Genomic DNA, 12,138 nt, shown 5'->3' with positions numbered 1-12,138 from the left:
CATGGCTGGGGTCCTTACTATGCATTCATTTTCAACCCCCCAATGAGGTAGGTACTATTATATTATCATCCCTAACTTATAATTGAGGAAACTGGGTCACAGAGAGATTACATAACTTGCCCAAAGTCACACAGCTAATGAACAGCAGGATCAGGAGTTGAACCTAGACCTAGTTGAACCTGTTTGCAGAGCCAGCATGCTAAACCACCATGACACATTGCCTTTTGGCTGGTGGGGCCTTGGCTGGTGGCAATGGGTAGACCAATAATCTGTTGGGATCTCCTCTATGTCTGAGATCTATGATCCCTTGTAAATGTACCTGATTTTAGATTTATAGTTATGCTCTGTAACAGATAGTAAAAAACATGGTACTAAGTCCTTAGGCTGGGAAACTCTCATACATTTCACTTAATACAGTCAAATGGTACACAATCCAAAAGTAAAGGGCACATGGTGTAAAGTCTCTTCTTACACCATCATCCAGCCAACTAGTTTGCCTAGAGGTAACTAATGTTAGCTAAAATGGGGTTGATTCTGAGCAAATTGTTGATCTAAACCTTACCTCTTTACTATCCAAGACATTGTTGCCCTGCCCCACCTCCCCTCTCTGCACTTACTTCCTGGCTGGAGAGAGAATTCCTAACTGGCTAGTGCTTCCCTCTCTTTTCCTCATCCCCGTTCTAACCCCACCCTAGTCTTTCTTTCCCAACTCAGACTATTAGCACTTTCCACTAAACTGAAGGTAACCTTAGAAGACTGGGATTATCTACTCTTTCTTCTACAACCCTCTTCTCTACCATGACTGTTGTTCTGAGTGTATCACCAATTAATATACCATACACATTGTGAAGTATAAGGGCTGGTGCATCTGGACTCCTTAGGGAAACTAATTCTCCATAGTATTCCTAAACACAGAAAGAAATAGGTTTTTCTTTTTCTAAGTATTCTAGTACTAAACCTTGTAGCTCTAGATGTACAGGAATGGACAGACGTTATGACATGTTATTGATCGCATTTAATGAAAAGCAAAAATTATAACATAACAAACCAAGTATATACACATTGACTAGCACATTAAACTGCTAACAGTGAGTAAGTTACACGCTAAACATTTTAACTTTTTATAAGAAGCATGAATTTCATACATATATATAATTTATATAATTTTCAGCTCTTTTCCCCCTTTTTAATGGGATAAAATGTAGATAACATCAACTTTACCATTCTGACCATTTTTAAATGTACAATTCAGTGGCATTAAGTATATTCACAATATTGTGCAACCATTACCATCCTCCTAGAGCTGTTCCCACTGGCTCTCTTCCTTTCATGTTGTCATGTGTGGAGAGAGAAAACATAATATCAGCCGTGGTCATGGCCCCTCAACTCGGTGGGAAGTCAGATTGGCTCCCTAAGGTTACTGGAGTATTCTCGCTCATCTCCTTTACCCCGGTTCCCTTTTCTTCATCTGACTCACCTCACCTTACAACACTCCCACTCGCTTCTACTCCACTTACACATGTAAGCACACACACACACACACACACACACCCTTTATTACCACCTCATACAAATCTGTTCATCAGAAGATCTTTTACTAACCTTCCATAGAGTCTTTGTCGTGTTTTGGTACAATGTGGTTTTTCCCCCATTCAAAACTAAACCTGTTCCCTTTATCCTCAACACCCACCTTCTAGCTACATTTCCAAGTCTCTGTAAGCTTTATGTTTGCTGAGAAGTTCCAAGCAATCCAGGTATTTTCATGGTCAAATGGCTGGGGGGAAAATGGTGCAGGGTCAGGCAGACATAGGGGATCTCTGACATTTGTCTTTCCCACTTCAGGAGCCCTGCTACTTCCCAGTGAGACAGTGCTTTAAGATTTGCCCCATTTTCATCTCAATGAGAACTTCTCAGACAAACAAGATTATACTGATATCTTGGATGCGGCTCTGTTAGCATGTACTCTTCACTCATTTATTTTGGCAAGAGTTAATCTTTGCTGTGACCTACACAAACTGGCCTGGTGTGGATCAACTTCAAGTGCATTGAAGGGTAGTTTGACAATAGCAGAAGCAGTAGCAGCATCTCTGCACAGTCATCTAGTATATGTGTTTTTTCCGACCATACCTTCTGATAGACCATACAAGCACAATGTGAAGGCAGCAATTAATTTTTCTTTGGTTATTGCACTTACTGAAGAAGCTTCACCTGTGAGGTCTATGCATGCTGGCCCAGCATAGAGACAGCCCTGCCAGAAAGAAGAGTCCTTTATTAAGACAATGTTTTGTGTGCCAGGAATGTTGAGATTCAGTGCTAAGGTATTTTAGTCCTTTGGAAATCCTTGGGGGAAAATTAGTTGGAATAGTTTTGTAGTAATAAATCCAAAGACTTCTGATGCAGGACCAATCTCTTCCTTGCTTTTCGAAAAAAACTAAACAAAACAAAAAACTGTTACCTGGTGCAATATGCATCGTGCAATATGCATCGTGCAATAAAGAGTTTTAACTTCAGTTACAATTCAACATGTACCGAATCGCAATTATTGGCTCTAGGCTCTGAGGATGCAACACTCTTTAAGATATAATTCTTGTTCCCCAAGAGCTCATTGCAGTGGGGGAGACAGAGACTTAAAGAAATTAGAGCTGTGTGATAAATACTGAAAGCCTGTAGGAGGGATGGAGATGCCACAGAGGAGGAAGTGATGAACTCTGGAGTGTTCAGGAAGGCTTTCTGAAGGAAGTGGTGCCTGCAGTTCGGAAGGATGAATAGGAGTTAGCCTTGCAAACAAGGTGGAGAAAGGGAGGTCCTCCCAGGTAGAAGAAACACTAAGGGCAAAAGCAAAGACAGCTAATCTGTATAGGGGAGGCAGTGAGACCAGGAGTTAAGATAAATTGGAAGGAAATGGTGAGATCAAGAGCCTTAAGGTGTTAATGAAGTCTTTTTTTAAAAAATTGAGATATAATTCACAACCATAAAATTCGCCCTTTTAAAGTATCCTTTAAAAGTGGTTTTTAGCACTTCCCTGGTGTTCCAGTGGCTAAGACTCCGTGCTTCCACTGTGGGGGGGTGCGGGTTCAAGCCCTGGTCAGGGAACAAGGATCCCGCATGCCATGCAGCGCGACCAAAAAATATAAATAAATAAATAAATAAATAAATAAAAGTGGTTTTTAGTATATTCCCAAGGTTGTGAAACCATCACCACTATTTAATTCCAGAACATTTCATCACCCCAAACCCTGTACTCATTAGCAGTCACACCCTTTTCCCCTCCTCCTGGCTTGCTTCTGGAAAACAATAAGCCACTTTCTGTCTCTATGGATTTTCACTATTCTGGACATTTAATATAAATGGAGTCCTATAACATGTGGCCCTTTGTATCTGGCTTCTTTCACTTAGCATAATGTTTTCAAGTTTCACCCGTTACTTCATTCCTTTTTATGGTTGAGTAATATTCCATTGTATAATATATCCCATTTTGTTAATCAATTGACAGACAGTTGGGTTGTTTCCACCTTTTGGCTATTATGAATAACACTATTTACACCCTTTCGTGTGACATGTTTTCAAATCTCTTAGGTGTATGTTTAGAAATAGCATTTCTGGGTATTATGATCACCCTATGTGTAGGGTGTTTTTGAGGAACTATTAAACTGTTTTTCAAAGTGGCTATGCCATTTTACATTCTGTGAGCAAACCTGAGGGGTTCCAATTTCTTCACATCCTACCAGCACATGTTATTGTCTGTCTTCCCACCACCCTCATGATTCTGTTTTCTTTTAAATTATTTTTGTCTGTCTTTTTTATGATAGCTACCCAGTGGGTATGAAGTGGTAGTTCATTGTGGTTTTGATCTGCATTTGCCTGATGACTAATGATGTTTAGAACCTCTTCATGTGCTTGTTGGACATTTGTAAATATTCTTTGCTCATTTTTCAATTGGGTTATTTGTCTTATTATTACTGAGTTGTAAGAGTTCTTTATATATCCTAGAAAGCAGACTTTATAAGATATATGATCTCCAAGTATTTTCTGTTGTTAAGATCATATGGTTTTTGTCCTTTATTGACATGGTGTAGCACATTGATTGATTTTCATATGTTGAACCAACGCTGTATTACTGGGATAAAAATCACTTGGTCATGATAGTGTATAATCCTTTTTATATATTGCTGGATTCAGTTGGCTAATATTTTGTTGAGGATTTTTACATCTGGATTCATAAGGGTATCAGTCTACAATATACTTTTCTTGTGATGACTTCATCTGGTTTTGGTATCAGGGTAATACTGGCCTCGTAGCATTAGATGGGAAGTGTTCCTTCCTCTTCTATTTTTCAAAGGCGTTTTGAAGGAGTGTAAACCTTTGTTAGAATTCATCAGTTTCTTCATACAGTGAAGCCTTTTGGTCCTGAGCCTTCGTTTATGGAAATTTAAAAATTATTAATTCAATCTTTTTACTTCTTATAGGTCTATTCAGATTTTCTACTTATTCTTTGGTCCATTTTGGTAGTTTGTGTCTTCTAGGAATTTGTTCATTTCATCTAAGCTATCCAATTTTCTGGCATAACAATTGTTCATAGCATTCCCTTATAATCGTTTTATATTTCTGTAAATTTGGTAGTAATGTCCCCTCTTTCATTTCTGATTTTAGTAATTTGATTCTTCTTTTTTTCTTTGTCAGTCCAGCCAAAGGTTTGTAAATTTTATCATATTTTCAAAGAATCAATTTTTGGTTTTATTGATTTTCTCTATTGTTTTTCTCTAATTTATTTCTACTCTAATCTTTATTGTTTCCTCCCTTCTACCTAATTAGGGTTTATTTTGCTCTTATTTTTCTAGTCTTAAGGTAGAAGGTTATTTTATTGATTTGATAACTTTCTTCTTTTTTAATATAGGTGTTTATAGCTATAAGTATCCATCTAATCATTTCTTTCACTGTATCTCATAAGATTTGGTATGTTGTGTTTTCATTTTTATTCCTCTTAAAGTATTTTCTAATTTCTCTTGTGATTTTCTTTGACTTATTGGTTATTTAGAAATGTGTTGTTTGGTTTCCACATTTTTGTGAATTCCCCAAATTTTCTTCTGTTAATTGACTTCAGTTTCATTCTATAGTGGCCCAAGAAGACATGCTGTATAGCTTTAATCTTTTAAAATTTCTTTTAAACTTGTTTTATAGCATAACATTATAGTCTATCCTGCAGAGCATTCCATGTGCACTTGAGAAGAGTGTGTATTGTGCTGTTGGCAAGTGGAGTGTTTTATAAATGTCTCTTAGGTCTAGTTGGTTTAAAGTGTTGTTCAAGTCTTCTGGTTTCCTTATTGATCTTCTCTCTAGTTGTTCTATCCATTATTGAAAGTGTCATATTGAAGTCTCCAAATATTATTATTAAATTGCCTCTTCCTTCGTTTCTGATAGTTTTTGTTTGTTTGTTTTTGACACTTAAGTCTCTCCTCAGTTAGCTTAGTGGTTAGGTAATTATTAGATAGAGATTTCCTTAAATGTTGGGAACCAATGAATCTCCCAGTCTTTACAGAGGGTCTCTGTGTACCTGTTGGGTCATGCCTTCAATATCCAGTCAGGCAATTGACAACTCTGCCTTAGCCTACACTTCCTACTTGCACACAGCTTCAAGTTTAGGTTACACAGAGGTGAAAACTTAGGGCCTACTCGGGTCTTTCCTGAGCTCTCACACTTGCACAGCTTGAGCATGTGTACAGCCCCGTGCATGCACATGGCCTTCTAGTTTCCCAGGAGTGTGTTGGAGTTTTTTAAAGGCCCTATGGGCATTCCCCAGCTTTTCCTTTTAAGCTTCTAGTTTAGCCTATTGTTTGCCCACAGTTATCCACTGCCTCAAGTAGTAATGAAATTAAATAATTGCCTCTAAGTATTTTCAACAAAAGTCCTCAGGGAAAAGACTTTTCACACTGGGTGAGCTCCAAAGAAGTCAAATAAAGACTGCCTTACGATTGGAATATTCCAGGGAAACACCAGAGAGGTCAAATCATGACAGTTCTGTGAGAATGAGTCTTTGAAGGTGCTCTGGTTTTATTTTACCCTCTCCAGTTGCTGCCAGCATGCTGGTTTTCACTGTGCTTGCTGGCTGTTGATTTTCAAGGATACAGAGTTGGGGGATGTGGATAATGGGAACACGGCAAATTAAGCTCACTCTTCTTAGTGAGATTCAACTGCTTTTCTTGAATAAAAACTCCCTGGATTGCTGCAATATTTGATTAATTTCCAGAGTTTTGAAAAAGTTGATTCTGACAATTTTTGCCAGTTTCTTCATTGTTTTTATGGAAGAGAGAATTTTCAGAGATCCTTACTCTGCCATTTTCACTGACATTACTCCAATGAGGTCTTAATGGGGAAAACAAGTACATGTTTTGAAATAGTGGAATAGTTTCAAGTAACGACAAGATCCGGGGTAAGATCATGGAAATGGATAGCTGGAGTGGAGTGTAGGTAAATGTTACTGCTGTTGGGGAGAGGGGCAGGTAGTGGATTTTTGAGGCCAGGCTGATGAGAGGGTAACATGGTCTGTATGTTTATATCCTCCCAAAATTCATGTGTTTAAATCATAACACTGAAGGTGATGGTATTTTGAGGTGGGGCCTTAGGAGGAGTTACCTGAGACTGATGGATGGTAGCAATGTCAGTGTTTGAAATTTGAGAAATAAAAGTTATTGTATGCATAGCCAGTATGATAAAGCAGTGATAGAGAAATTCTCACGGTGGAAGATGACCAAAAAATTTTAAATGAGAATTGTAAGAATATGAAAATTATACCAAGATAAAAAATGGAGAGCCGTTATCAATATAACCAATATGGTCTATCAGTAGGAACATTTCTTAATTCCAACAAATTATTTTCACTCATCCCTTCGTGCATCGGGAGGTGAAGGCAAGAATTGCAGCCTTGATAGCTGTATCTTCTTGTAGAGTTACCCTCTATTCATTCTTCAAGGGAGTCCTCATTCTCTGAACTTTATATTACCTGGGTTTCTCTCTAGCTTTATATTATAGTAAGGCCCACAACTTTCTGTCGCTGGAGATGACCCACCACGAGGACAAGTTTGGTAACCTGCATATCTTCAGACCAAGGTTAGTCAAGGCCTCGAGAATTCAAGGTGCCCCACACTGTCTTTGTCTTTGGAAAATCACTGCTTTCTGCAAGCTCTGAGGGCACTGATTCATCCATCTTTGGTCTTACACACAGAATCATGAGTATTCATTATATAAAATTCTTTTAATTGACATTTTCACTATTTATAATAGCTAAGCTATAGTGGCCTACAACACATGTGCAAAAGCATTATGCACTGAAATGTCCTAACTGGGCCATTACCAAGTTACATCTGAATACAAGACCTCAAGATTTGGGGCTGGAAAACACACTCTCAGCATAATTGCTTAAAGCTACCATCAATCTGGACAAGGAAAAGCACTTTAAGTTCAGCTCTCCTGACTGTGACAGTGAGACCCAGGGGACCTGGGGTAAATTCAGCTGCTTTTTTCTAACCACATGTTATACCAGACTTAGAAGTAAACAGCATGAGGAAAATGAAGCAGGGAAACTGCCTCCCCTTCAAGCTGCTGTAACTCCTTTTTCTGCCGGTCGTTGTTGACCTCCTGGAAAGAGTGGTCTATAGTTGCCTTCTAGTACTCATTCCCAAGCAGTCTTCAGTAAGCAATGGCCTGGCTTCCACCTCCACCACTCTAAAAAGATCAACGGTGAGGGATGCTGTCCTGTCAAAGATGATGTCAGTCTTTATCGTTCTCCACCTGTTTGAGAGTGCTGAATGAATAACTCGATCCTTTGTTCCCCTATATCTCCCATCTCCACCTGTGAGCCCCATGCCTCCAGCTCTGCCTGCTTGACACTGATATTTAGCGAATATCTCCAGCTCAACATGCCTCAGATTGTACAAGCTGTTTCCCCCAAATCTGCTTCTCTTCTTGTCTTCCTTAATCCCCACATCAACCAGCCTGGAAACGCTGAGTCCTTACATTTCTCTCTCTCTCTCTCTCTCTCTCCCCAACCTCCCTCTCTCCCTCTCCCTCTCTCCCTCTCCCTCCATATATTCAATTCATTCTGTTTCTGAATAAACCATTCCTAGATGTCTCTTCTCCATCCCCACTGTGTTCCTAGCTATCCTCCTGACTATAGGCACCCCTTCTGCTTTCCAATCTGCATTGCTACCAGAACCCCCTCTATAATACACACATCTGAACAGTGTCAGGCCTTAGAGGTTTCCCAAAGCTAGGGTGACTGAATGACCCTGTTAGCTCGGGAAAGTGCAGTTTTATGTGGGGTGTTCTGTTATCCCATCTGGTTAGCATGCCCTTCTACTCTCAAAAACGACCCATTTGGATGATGAATTATGTGGTCATACTACCACGGCTGACAGGATAAAATCCGAACTCTTTTATCTGACATACAATCTGGCCCCAGGCTAACTTTTTGGCTCCATACTCTTCCATCCTGGCCACCGGCCATTCCCCAAACACATCAAGCTGTTGCCACCTCATCGTCACTGTCCATGCTATTCCCACTTCCTGAACAACTTTCCCCCTATTTCCCATTTACCAACTCCTCCTTGACCTTCATGGCCCAGCCAAAATAGCACCTCTCCTGTGAAATACCATATCCTGCCTGGCCCTGTCTCCACGTGTCAGAGCTTGCCTCCCACTGTCCCCCAGACCCCCACCTGTGATCCTATAGCAATTTGTTCAAACCTCTGTTTGAAACTGGTACAACACTTGGCACACTGCAGGTCTTCAAAGTGTTTTGAAAAAGAGGCTTTAGAAAAGCATGAAACTGGGAGTATTTTCTCTGGCTCTGATTAGAATCAAGAGCTTTTATCCTCCATATGGGACATGCTTGAGAAAATCCGTCATGTCAGAGCCAAGTCTGTGTCTTCTTCATCTGTAAAGTAATATGGAAAATAATTGCTTCTACCAAAACCTACCCATGTGAACTCAATAGGGTAGTAAAAACAAGTCCTGCTGTTGAACTATAACATGTTGACATGAAGAGATGAGCTTTCCATCTTTTGTCATCTGTCCCCACAGCCTAGGGCCTGTGGAGGGTAGGGGCAGGAGGAGATTCTGAGATCTGGCAGATGGCTAAATAGAGAATGTACCTATGGGGGGTCAGAGTGATTTATTCCAGTACAAATGAAGCTGATTTGAAGAACCATTTATTGACCATGTACATGGGTCAAATACCGTGCTAAGAAGTTTATATACCATTTCTTTATGTAAAGCCAATCTTGTAGGATGGATATTATGAGTTCCCATTTTATATTTGAGAAAAATGAAACTCAGAGAGGTTAAGTAACTTACCAAGGACACAAAGCTAGTAAGTGGAGTGGGAATACATAATCATGATACTAATAAAACACACGTATGTGCCAGGGTCTTTATGAAGTATGCTGCTTGGTCTTCACAACCACCCTATAAGTTAAGATACTGTTATGTTTCCATTATCAGATGGGAAAACCTTTAAGTAACTAGCCCAAGGTCACATTGCTAGTAAGAAACTATCCCAGGCAGTTTACCCCAGAAGCCACATGCCTGGTCACTACCTTCGCTATCTTCCAGGTCTGTTTGATTTTGTTATCTTGGTTCATTCTATATTGCCAGCATCCATAAGATACTCTTCCATAGCTCCTCAAAGTCATCAATGATGCAAACCAGCAGCATTGTATGTTCTAAAATTCTTGAGCCCCACTCCAGACTTAGGGACCCAGAATCTGCATTGTAACAAGATCCCAGGTCCTGGTCTAAACCAGTGGGTATCAACCTTGTCTGCACATTGGACTTCCATAGGGATCTTGAAAGAATCCAGATGCCTGGGTTCCACTGACAGTAATTCTGCTTTGTCTGGGTATAGTCTGGGTATTGAGCTTAAAAAAAGCTTCCCAGGGGATTCTTATGTGATGCCAGGTCTGAGAACCATTCCCTTAAGCAAATATAGCTTGTTAGTTCCTTCCTTCCTTCCTTCACTCATTTCTCTTACATGCAATTGACTTCGTCAAAGTATAGGCACAGCTTTATGGGGAGATGAAAAAACAATTACAATATCGTAGAATAAGCACTATGAAAATCATTATCCCGTGGGCCACGGGAGATCCAGAGGAAAGCCTGACGTCCAAGTCTGCATGAAAGAAACAAGGCAGATTGCTCCCAGGACACCACATGAGTCTCAAGGGCAAATAGGAGCTCTTGGATTTGTTGAGGGGGATGGTGAGCTGGTGTGGGTGAGGGGAGAGTTCTGTGTTTACTATGAAAGTGAGAGTCATAGAATTTGAAGCCATAACAGATTATAAAGATGATTTGATGAGTACAATGAAATAATATTTACCTTCACTACAGGTGATGCACTTTGATGTTTTCTAGTCTTTCAATACTCTTTTCTTTTGTTACGAAAAATAATACTGGTCATGCCTAACTGAACTGGTTTCCTGCACCACTAATGGGTCACAACCTGCAGTTTGGAAGACCTGACTTAATCCCTTTCATTTTTCCTTGAGGAAACAATAACCCAGAATATCGAAATAACTTAACCTGGAAGAGTGAAGAAAAATATGTTCAAATTCCAGTATGAAGGATTGGTGTCAGAAACAAAGAAAGCCTTCTGTATGGTTTTGGTTGCTGGATATTTCAGAAGGACTTGCCTTCCCTAGAAGTCCTACCCATTTCCTGGGAGGCTAAGTCACAGCCTTGTAGAGAAGGCAAGATGGTGAATTAATAAATGCGGTGTCCAGGTTCTTTCTAGCCCCACTCAAATATCCTGTTATATTAATACTACTGAGCAGGAATTCTCAGTTTAGCTGGGTTTGAGAAGGAGTCATTGCCACCTGGGAGTGGGGAGAGGGCCTTATTAGAATCACCCAGGGCCTTTGTCTAATGTACATGACTCCCGGCTATTCTGATATGCACCCTGACCCTTTAAGGCCGAAATTCTAGCTGATGATATGCCGTATTGAGGCTCTGGTTGATGGAAGTGTATCATACTACTCCAGTGTGTTGGGAAAGGTAGGGAAAACAAAGGTGATAACTACTGATCTCCTCAGCAATGGTTCCCCACCTTTTAGGTTTCACGGGCCAATAAAAATTCAAAATGAGCTTGGGAATCAATATCAGGGTGCCAATGTTTCATTGTGTCAAATAAGGAAGTAAAAAAATCCCAAATAAACAGAAAAGCAAATCCCCCAAATCCCTCTACAACTATCACAAGATTAGAAAGGACATAATCTTAAACAAAAGGAAAGTTTTGTGAAATGAATATATTTAGCTTTAAGAAATTTTAAAGAAATTTTAAATTTGGTAACAGATAATTTATCATCTTAACCATTTTTAAGTGTACTGTTTGGTAGTGTTAATTATGTTCCATTGTTGTGCAACCAATCTCCAGAACTTTTCATCCTGCAAAACTGAAACTCTGTACCCCTTAACAACTCACAATTTCCCCCTCCCCCAGCCCCTGACAACCACACGCCTATTTTCTGTCTCTATGAATTTGACCACTCTATGCACCTCATGTAAGTGGAGTCAGACAGTATTTGTTTTTGTGTTTATTTTTTATTTTTTGGTGACTGACTTCTTTCACTTAGTATAATGTCTTCAAGTTTTATTCATGTTGTACTATGTGTAACAATTTCCTGCCTTTTTGCTCTCTCTCTGCTCTCCACCATGTGAGAATACAATAAGAAGACAGTCTTTTGCAAACCAGGAGGCTCTCACCTGATAGCAGATCTACTGGCACCTTGATTTTGGACTTCCCAGCTCCAGAACTGTGAGAAATTAATGTCTATTGTTTAAGTAAAAAAAAATAATATCTGAATAATATTTTATTGTATGTATATACCACATTCTTTTAATCCATTCATCCACGGATAGATATAGGTTGCTTCCACCTTTTGGCTATTTCGAATAATGCTGCTATGAACAGGGTGAACAAATCTGTTTGAATCACTGCTTTCAATTCTTTGGGGTATACACCCAGAGGTGGGATTGCTGGATCATATGGTAATTGAATGCTTAATTTTTGGAGGTACCACCATACTGTTTGAAGACAGTTAGCTTTTTTTTAGATAAGGAAGCAACTACTGCATTGTCCTAATTTTTCTT

The 12,138-nt window shown here is 39.6% G+C and overlaps 1 long non-coding RNA gene across 1 annotated transcript in view; it reads left to right on the top strand.

Moving 5' to 3' along the window:
- The window catches only part of LOC130708613 (uncharacterized), a 30,548-nt gene extending 18,773 nt beyond the window's left edge, over positions 1-11,775 (top strand). Inside the window, exon 3 of the long non-coding RNA XR_009008889.1 lies at positions 11,708-11,775. This is a non-coding gene — a long non-coding RNA (uncharacterized LOC130708613). The remainder of the gene's footprint in view (positions 1-11,707) is intronic.
- The last annotated feature ends 363 nt before the right edge of the window (positions 11,776-12,138 follow it).

Source organism: Balaenoptera acutorostrata, chromosome 7 (assembly GCF_949987535.1).
Source record: "Balaenoptera acutorostrata chromosome 7, mBalAcu1.1, whole genome shotgun sequence".
NCBI lineage: Eukaryota > Metazoa > Chordata > Mammalia > Artiodactyla > Balaenopteridae > Balaenoptera > Balaenoptera acutorostrata.
The sequence above is the reverse complement of the archived record's forward strand: the minus strand, read 5'-3'. Positions and strand labels throughout refer to the sequence as shown.